Here is a 10,416-nt window from a genome sequence, read left to right as displayed (position 1 = left end):
ACAGTTTGTTATAATTAATCCATATAGTCGAATGCCTTTGCCACATCAATAAAGCACACATGTAAATACAGCAATATTTTGTTGAAATTATGATTGAACATTGTCATAAGAAGTCCTCAAAAATTACACGTAGTTAGTTCTGGTATGGCTCTGTAAGACAAGTACTGGACTCTAGCCACAAGGTCGGTAGTTCAAATCCACCAGCTGTTTCTTGAAAACCTTATACATGGTAGCTATGGTTCAGAACCAACTCATTGGCATTTACCACCACCAACAAATAATTGTTTGAAGTACAGACTCTTAATAACTTCTGTGTCTGCTGTACAGTGGAATTTCCATACCAAGTCATCTTAATATTTGGTACAAAGCTTACTTGAATTTTCCTGAGTCTCACCAGACCTTCTTTGTAACAGAAAACTCATATTTTGTTTACTTAGATGGTGTTTCATATTAGGATGGTCTTTCATATCAGATGGTGTTTCATATCTAAAATACAAAATCAAATTCCACTGTCATTGTGTTGAATCTGACCCTATATAGAGCTTCTGAGACTGTAAAACCTTTTTTTAAAAAAAAGGTTTTTATTGTGAATTAAGTAAAGGCTTATCGAGAAGGTTTTCAGTTTTACATTCAAGAAATCATGTACTTTGTTTCACCTCAATGATTTCAATTTCCGCCATGCAACACCAGTTCTCTTACTTCCTACTGGTTCCTGTTTCCATTCCACTCTCCTTCCCTTCCCTTCTCAACTTCGTCCTTAGGTGAATGGTGCCCTTTAGATCTTAAATGATTGACGGTTCATGATGCACATACCTTACTCATATTGTCACCACTATATAATCATCTATTGGTTGGCTGAAAATTGAGCCACAAGTGTGACTTCCTTTCTAGACCTGAGGCTGGTCAAGGACCATACTCTTGGCTTCTTCCAGTCTCTTTGTGACCAGTAAGTCTGGTCTTTTTTATAATTTTGAGTTTTATTCCACATTTCCCCCACTCTATCTAGGACCTTCTACTGTGATGCCTCTCAGAGCAACTGGCAGTCATAGTGAGATACCACTAGTTCTTCTGCTGCCCGAGCCATCACAGGACTGTAAGTTCTCAGCCAGAACACATAGCCACATCCATTTCCTGCAGACGGGGCTAGTGCATTGAAACTGTTGATCCTAACCACAATTAAACTCCTTGAAATTCAACTCTTATCAATCTACTAACCTTAACATATTTGCACAAATGGGCCATAATCGATTTTTTAAAAGGCAAAAATACTTTTTTTCCCCCTTTTTCTGTTAGATACAGAAAGCAAATATTGTTTACTAAGAAGCTAATTTGAAGTTGTTTCTGCTTTGACAGGTCTTTCAATGAAACGTTGTCTCCCATAAGCATACAGAGATGAGCCACACATAATAAGAGGCAGAGGACTCCTAAAATGTTGAAATGTATGCTTTTGTATATAATGGGACTCAAATAGAATCATGGAAAAAATATATTTATAATAGAAAATAAATACCTTAGCAAGAATTCCTGTTTATTTTCTGCTTCTTATGAGTCTGAATCTGTACAGAACATTTTTCTGCACATGTGTATCTCATTCAGGAGCATGGGTAGTACTGTACAATAAGCACTGAACTGCTAACCATGAAGTCAGCAGTTCAAACCTGCTAGCCAGTCCAAGGGATAAAGATAAGGTTTTCTGCTGCCATAGTTTTGATTTATAGCCTGAGAAACCCTATACAGGTTCTTAATGAGTTGGAACTGACTCGATGGCCTCTAACAACAACAATAGATGTCATGTAATCTCATGAGTAGCTATAAAGCTCATTTTCTATTGGTAGCCCTAAGATAGAGTGAGGTTAATCCATTTACCCAAAGTCATATTGATGGGAAATCATAGGATTGGAGGATGCATCACTGCTCAGAGATTGAGTGTATCCTTGTAAATCCAGAGAAACTGATAGTGGGAGATAGTGCCTGATTTCTCTTGTATTTTGCTCCAAGTGCCCTTTCTCTGTGAAGATTTTAGTTTTTGTCTCTTTTACTGTAGTGTGGTGCTGTGGGCTAATGCGCCAGACTGAAAAGCCATTTGAACTGCAAGGTTGGCTGTTCAAGCTCACCAGCTGTTCCTTGGAAACCCTATACAGGGTTGTTATGGGTTGGAATAGACTCAATGGCACTTAACAACAACAGTAACATGCCATGACTCTACTGAATGATGAAGAAAGCATCAAAAGAAGATGGAAGGAATACACAGAGTCACTGTACCAAAAAGAAATGATACATGCTCCTCAATTTCAAGAGGTAGCACATTATCAAGAGCCAAAAAACCGGAAAGAAGGAGTCTAAGATGTATTGAAGTCATTAGCAAAGAACAAGGCACCAGGAATAGATGGAATAAAAATTGAAATCTATCAACAAAGTAAAGGGCTACTCATCTATATCAAGAAATTTGGAAGACAATGCTTGGTTCACGAGGAGGGGAGATCCAGCGGCGATAGAGATCGCAAAAGAGACACAGAGACGCAAAGAGAGAGACAAAGAGACACTCCGAAACCAGAGTGAATGCTGGACTGGCATCAGGCAGATCCTGCGTTGCAAACATCTCAGCCACAAAGGCCGTAATATTCTGCATAGGAAACATCTTAGCTAAACAGGCAGTATGGTTGCAAGGCTGGACTATACCCCTTGCATGCTGTAACGCACGCCTTGCCAGTCGTAATGCACCTGGATTCGTTCTGCGCCTTCCTTTTATTTAGGGGAGGTACTTTACACAAAGCTAGGAGGGGACTAAGACAAGACACAGCTGTCAATCTTACTTTTCCAGACATTCGGGCACCTTTACATCATACTTTGCAGGTTCGAATCTCACTACCGAATGCAACTTGGTTTCTCAAGCTTAATTAACATACCTTTTAGCACCTAGCCTCAAATGGAGGGAGGAAAGGGAGGATCGAGAGGATTCCTATTGAAGAACCTGGCTGCCCAGCCCAGGTTCTTCAGGAAAAGAGGCGCCTGGGTGAATAGGCAGCACCTGGAAACACTTTAGGGAGGGCATTCCTATTGTCCTTGGAACAAACCAAGGAGCCACCCAATTTACCTTGAATGAATTCTCTGAGGGAAGAACTTTGCCTGTTGGAATTTTACAGTCTTGACTTTTAGGAAAATATTACATTTATCTGTATATATCAAGGGCTTCATGTCTGCAATTAATAAAAATAATTTGTTATTAACTGTCAGGTGGCTAGATCTGTTACACTCGGGCCTATAGGGCCTCGAACCTCTGACCAGGCCTTCACGGTCTGCAACAAGACAACTACCTGGACAAATGACTAGAAGAAACCCATATTTGTGCCTATTCCAAAGAGAGGTGACCCAATGGAATGCGGAAATCATGGGACAAGATCATTGAAATACTATGGGAGTAAAGTTTTACTAAAGGTAATACATTGACACAGAACTTCCAGAGGTTTAAGCTGGATTCAGATGGGGACATGGAACAATGGATACCATTGCTGACATCAGAAGTATCTTGGCTGAAAGCAGAGAATTCCAGAGAGATGTCCCCTTAGGCTTTATTAGCTATGCAAAAGCTTTCGATTGTGTTGATCATAACAAGTATGAACAACATTGTGAACTATGAGTATTCCTGAACACTTACTTGTGTTCATGAGGAACGTAAACATGGACCAAGAGGCAGTTGTTCAAAGAGAACAAGGGAATGCTGAATGGTTTAAAATTAGGAAAGGTGTGGTCCAGAATTGTATTCTTTCACCATATTTATTCAATCTGTTTGCTGAAAAAATAATCAGAGAAGCTGGATTATATGAAGAAGAATGTAGCATCACTATTGAAGGTAAACTCATTAATAATCTGGTATATGCAGATTATTATACGCTAGCTGAAAACCAAGAGGACTTAAAATAGTTATTGATGAAGATCAAAGACCACAGCCTTTAGTATGAGTTTCACCTCAATGTAAAGAAAACAAAAATCCTCAGCACAGGACCAATAAATAACATCCATATGAATGGAGAAAAGATCGAAGTTGTCAGTGACTTCATATTGTTTGGTCAACTATCAACACTCAGGGAAACAACAGTCAAGAAGTCAAATGACATATTGCATTGGGCAAATCTGCTGCACAAGACCTCTTTAAAGTGTTGAAAGAACAAAGATGTCGGTTTGAGGACTAAGGTGTGCCTAAGCGAAGCTTTGGTATTTTCAATAACCCCATGTTGTTGTTGTTAAGTATCGTGGAGTCGGCTCTGACTCATAGTGACCCTGCAAAGGGTTTCCGAGGCTGTAAAGCTTTACAGGAGCAGAATGCCTCATCTTTCTCCCACAGAACCACTGGTAGTTTCGAACGCTGACCCTGAGGTTGTCAGCCCGACTCATAACCACTACGCTACCAGAGCTCCTTAATAACCCCATATGCATGCCAAAGTTGAATAGTTAATACAGAAGACTGTAGAAGAATTGATGTAATTGAATTGTAGTCTTGGAGGAGCCTTTCAAAAGTACCATGGACTGACAAAAAAAAACCCAAATAGATCTGTGTTGGAAGAAGTACAGCCAGAGTGCTCCTTGTCAGCCAGGATGTCCAGCCTTTGTATTTCATGCTTTGGACACATTGCCAGGACAAACCAGTCACTGGAGAAGGATATCTATTAAGTTTGATAAAATGGAGGGTCAGAGAAGAAGAGCAAGACCCTCAAGAGCTGGATGGGCACAGTGGCAGCTTCAATGGGCTCAAACGTTGCAATGATTATGAGGTTAACCTAGAACTGGGCAATGCTTTGTTCTGTTGTGCACTGAGTCTCTCTGAGTCGGTACCGACTTGATGGCACCTAACAACAACAACAACAACAACAACAACAAAGCCATGACTCTGAGTATTGCAGTTCATTAGAGACAGGTGATTCCCTGGAATTGGTCTTGGGGCGTCCCAACACTACTGTCATTGCTGAGGTGAATAAAAGGTTATTTGAAGTGAAGAAATCAAAGTGACAAAAGCCACAAGTGTTAAGTGATTCTTTTATATGAATGTTTGGCTCACCATAAAATTTTCACTGGCAATTGTGGAAACAGGCAGTGGTTCATATGCAAGATCTTTAGAGTGAAGACAAGAACCTGACAAATAGAGTTTTGAGATGATCCACTTCTCAATAGGTGCTGAATGTTTGAGGATGAAGGGGAAAGAATTGTCTACATGTGGCAATAAATTGCAAGGACACCTCAGGAACTTTCAAATATGAGAAAATAAGAAGGCTGCAGGCAGCAGCAAAGATTCAGAGCAAGAAGGCAAAGAAAAGTGGATGAAGAGATAGATGATTTTTCAGATACCTCTTAACCCAGAAAGTTTGCTGGAAATGTTACGGGCTTAGGTTAGGGTAGGTAGTCCTGGTGTGGTGCTATGGGTTAAAGTGTTGGACTGCAAGGTTGGTTTGAACTGTAAGGTCCATGGTTCAAGTTCACCAGCTATTCCTCAGAAAGCCTATACAGGGTCACTATGGGTTGGAGCCTGCTCAACAACACTTAACAACAACAACGATGTTATGGTGGGAGATTCGATCAGATTAGGGGATGAAATGTTGGAGGGTGCCACCAGGTTGGTTCTGATTCATAGTGACCATATGCACAATAGAACGAAACACTACTTGGTCTTGTGTCATCTTCACAATTATTGTTATGTTTGAGCCCATTTTTGCTCTAATGAGTCAGTCCATCTTACTGGGGGGTCTTCCTCTATTTTGCTGATCCAGGGGATAGATTGAGTCATTCATTTTGAAACTTGATCTGGTTAAAAATATATACAGAATTGAGATGTTAATCAGCTTTGGTGTTTGGTGCATAAAGTGAGTGTTTTCTTATGCTAAGCTTTTGCAAACCAATGCAAAGAATTTTGAAAAACATTTGCAGTGTTCCACATATCAAATAACTCTGAGTATTGGACAAGACACAAATAACATATTAATAAGCTTGAGTAGACATCTAGACATTCTGTATAACAATAAAATGTAACTTTCATCTTTCAATGTGAAACTAATCATTTAAAAATATAAAGCACTGACACAGCATGATTGAAATTTCCTGGAACATATTAAACATTATACAAAGAATCTTAAGAAAAGAAAATGGCAGCCTTTTAAAAAGAACTCCTTAAATTACAGTAAAATCATTTGAGACTCACATTTAAATTTCAGAAATTGGCAACAACAATACTACAGTATTCACTACTTTTCAAAATGTACATTAGTCAAATGTGAAAAAAGAGAATGTCTTCCCTTCTCTAATAATCCTCCTTTACAGTGGCAATTAAGTCCTGCCGTGACACTGTAGGATAAGGAATGGGCTGATAATCTAAGCTTGGCAATTGAAACCCACCAGCCACTCTTTGGAAATCCTATATTATGTTACTATGAGTTGGAATTGACTCCATAGCATTTAACAATCAAAACAACACAGTGGTAATTGCAGTCACGTATATTGTGTACGCATTTCAAGGAAGACAAAGTATGACCATGAATATATTGTTGCTGTTAAGTACTTGTGAATCAGTTCTGACTCATAGTGACCCTGTATTGGAGTTCCAAGGAGTGGTTGCTGAGTTTGAACCAGCAACCTTGTGGTTCAAACTGACCTTGAGCTCCAATTCTTATCCTATGGCTCTTAAGAACAAGTTTGATGTAATGAGCACTAATGAACGAATACCAGATGACTGGTGGGATGCCATCAAGGACATTATACATGGAAAACAAAAGATCATTAAGCAGACAGGCAAGAAAGATAACAACAAAGACATGTTAGAATAGACTCTGAAACTTGTTCTTAAACATAAAGTAGCTAAAGCAAATTAAAGAATTTATGACATAAAAGAGCTCAACAGAAGATGTCTAAAGACAACTCAGGAATAGAAAGTAGAGCATTTTATTGAAATGTGGAAACACCTGTACTTAGAAAACTAAAAGGGAAGTGCACATTTGCTAGTTGTCAAACTGCAAGAACTGAAGAAAATATTGAAGCCTTGAGTTGCAATGTTGAAAGGTTCTGTGGTTAAGTTGGAGTCCTGGAGAGGCACTTCAGGATAATGTGCTGAATGGCAAGTTCACTGTGAGCTGCAAGGTTGATGATTCAAAGCCACCAGTCACTCCTCAGAAACCCTGTACAGGGTCATTGCAAGTCAGAACTGACTTGATAGCACTTAACAACAACGATGATGGTTAAATTATTGAATAACACAGGAAGCAGCAAGGAAAGATGAAAGAAACACACAGAGCCACTGTACCAAAAAGAATTGATGGATGTTCAGCCATTTCAGGAGGTAATATATAATGAAAACTACAGGGTGCTGAAGGAAGGCTTCCAAGCTGCACTGAAGGCATTGGCAAAAAACAAATTGGTACATTTTAACAAACTCAGGCAACCCTGGAAGCACTTATTTATATACCTCAAGAAATTTGGAAGACAGTACCCATCCACCCAAATCCATACCCAATCCAAAGAAACATGTGCTAACATGATGCATAAGTTATCAAACAATACCACAAACAAGTACAATTTTGTTTTTAACTAAGAAATGGTTGCAGCTGTCTGTCAACAGAGAAATTCAGGGATACCATTTCTAACATCAGATGGGTCTTGAATGAAAGTAGAGAATATCAGAAAGATGTCTACTTATGTTTTATTGATTAAGCAAAGGCATTCAAGTATGTGGCTCATAACAAACAATGGCTAGCATTGCAAAGACTTGGAATATTATGACACTTAATTTTGCTTATGTAAAGCCTGTATTATACAAAGGGGCAGTTGTTTAGAAAGAACAATGCAGTACTGTGTGATTTAAAACAAGAAAGGTGTACATAAGGGTTGCATCCTTTCACCAGATATATTTAATCAGCATGCTGAGCAAAAATCTGAGAAGCTGGACTATAATGAAAAAGAATGTCTAATCAGAATTGTTAGGTGCTGTCTAACGGGTTACAACTCATGGTTTTCTCCACTCTGCACAACAAAATGAAACAAAGGCCAGTCCTGTGGTAGTCTCGTAATTATTACATTTGAGCTCATTGTTTTTGCCACTGTATCAATTAGAGGTCTTCCTCTTTGTCTGTAAAAAAAGCCTCCCTTTTACCAAGAAGAAATTAAAGGAAGACTCATTAATATCCTGTGAAATGCAGATGAAATAAACTCTCTTGCAGATAGAGAAGAAAACTTGAAACACAGCTGAAGTCAAGACTCCAGCCTTCAGTAGATATTACACCTCAATATAAAGCATACAAAAATCCTCACAACATCAGGATAAAAGGAGAAAAGATTAGAGTTGTTAAGTATTTATTTTACTGGGCTCCACAATCAATGCTCCTGGAAGCAGCAGTCAGCAAATCAAACAATACATTACATTGGGAAAATCTGCTGCAAAAAAATCCCCTTAAAGTGTTAAAAAGCATAGCCTGATGCAAGCCTTGGCATTTTCAATCTCCTCATACTCACATGAAAGCCACTAAATTAATTGTTGCTTTTGCTAAGTGCTGCCAAGTTGATTCCAACAAATTGCAACCCCCTGTAAGATTTCTGAGGACCAGTTGGTGTGTTTGAACTGCCAACCTGTGGTTAATAGTCCAGTGCTAACCCTACAGCACCGCACCAACAACCCTGGACTATGAATAAGGGAGAATAAAGAAGCACTGATGCATTGGAATTATGTTGTTAGTGAAGAGTATTGAATATACCATGGACCACTAGAAGAAGGAATAAACCTGTCTTAGAATAAAGACAACCAGAATGTTTATTAGTAGTGAGGATGGTTTACTTGGGACATGTTATCAGGAGGAACCAGTCACTGAAGAAGAACATCATACTTAGAAAATGGAGGACCAACAAACAGGGGAGACTTTCAATGAGATGGTTTGACACTGCAGCACAACAGTGGGTTCAAACATAGGCTTGGTTATGCTGAGGATGCTGGACAAGGCAATGTCTCGTTCCATCGGATGCAGGGTCACTATGAGTCAGAACAGACTTGAATGCACAAAATAGCGGCTTCAACAAGAACAATGATCGTTTTCAGGGCTTCATGTCATTCTATCCATCAACACTTCATACCTAATTAAAATGAAAGTATAGATACTGTACTGCACCTTAGTTTGTTTACTTTAAGTTTATTTATTTTAATTGTATTATGTTTTGTTTCATTATTAACATTTTAAACATATATTTTGTCTCTTTACAACATTTGATCATTACATTTTCTTCAAAGATAATTATGACATTTTGGCTTAGATTTCCTTCAAGTTTTCTTCCTTTATTCTTGATATTTGATCCCTAATTACTTTTATTCTGTTGTTCTCTAGGAACTCTCAGTGTAGAACCCCTACATTCAACTTGGATCGGTTTTAGTCTGCAATGCTGTCAATATATAAAATTACGGAGCCACATTTATTCTTACTCCAAGTCTGCAAAGCAATCATCATAAGAGGGTGGCATAAAAGTCAGCTTACAATATGTTTTCTAAGATGATTTGAAAGAAAAGAGATCTGATTGGAAACCTAGAAAATTCAAGTTCTTATACCTGTTATTAAATTATATTTGTAATCTTAGGTCTTGATTATGTCACATGCAGATGAAACGTATTAGACTAGATGACCTTTGAAATTAGACTATTCTATGAATGTGTTTCAAATAGCTAATCATTTATTATCTCTTTTTTCAAAATTATTCTTTTGCAGATGGATTTCTGTAGTGCCAGATTGAACAGACTTTTCTTTATTAAAACACTTTGATTCTTGAGCAAGAGTATAATTCAAGGCTTATTCAAATATATAAACACATTCACAAATGCATATGTAATAGAGAGGTAGATTCATTTTCTTGAAATTCAAAATGTTCTCACCCCTCTGTAGCAACATATGCTATTGATTGTTGTTGCTGTTGTTAAGTGCCTTTGCATCAGTTCCGACCCACAGCGATCCAGTATAGGATTTCCAAGGAGTGACTGATGATTTTGAACCACCAATCTTGTGCTTCAAACTGATCTTGTGGTCCTGTGCTGATCCTACAGTGTAGTTAAGTGATGTAAAATTGGATTTGACTCATAACAGCCTTATGCATGACAGAACATAGAATTGTCCAGTTCTCTACCATCTTCGTGATTGCTGGTATGTTATGATATACTCTTGATAAGCTTAAATCTTCCTGGGTAAAAGATTATGAAAGTTTTTCATACAGAGTATTTAATCTCATCAAAACCAAAGTTTACATGGAGGCAGAGAGGTGATGACATGGAGAGATAGAGCAGCTGAGGACTCTAGACTCATGGAAAGTGAAAGGCTGTGTGCTGGCAGCCAGGAGGCAGGTTTGCAGAATGTGCCCTTTAGTTGGTTGTTTAAACGATTACATATTCCTGAGTGCTTTTGTGTTCAT

The sequence above is a fragment of the Chrysochloris asiatica genome, unplaced genomic scaffold (assembly GCF_000296735.1).
Source record: "Chrysochloris asiatica unplaced genomic scaffold, ChrAsi1.0 scaffold00162, whole genome shotgun sequence".
NCBI classification, from domain to species: Eukaryota; Metazoa; Chordata; class Mammalia; order Afrosoricida; family Chrysochloridae; genus Chrysochloris; species Chrysochloris asiatica.
The sequence above is the reverse complement of the archived record's forward strand: the minus strand, read 5'-3'. Positions refer to the sequence as shown.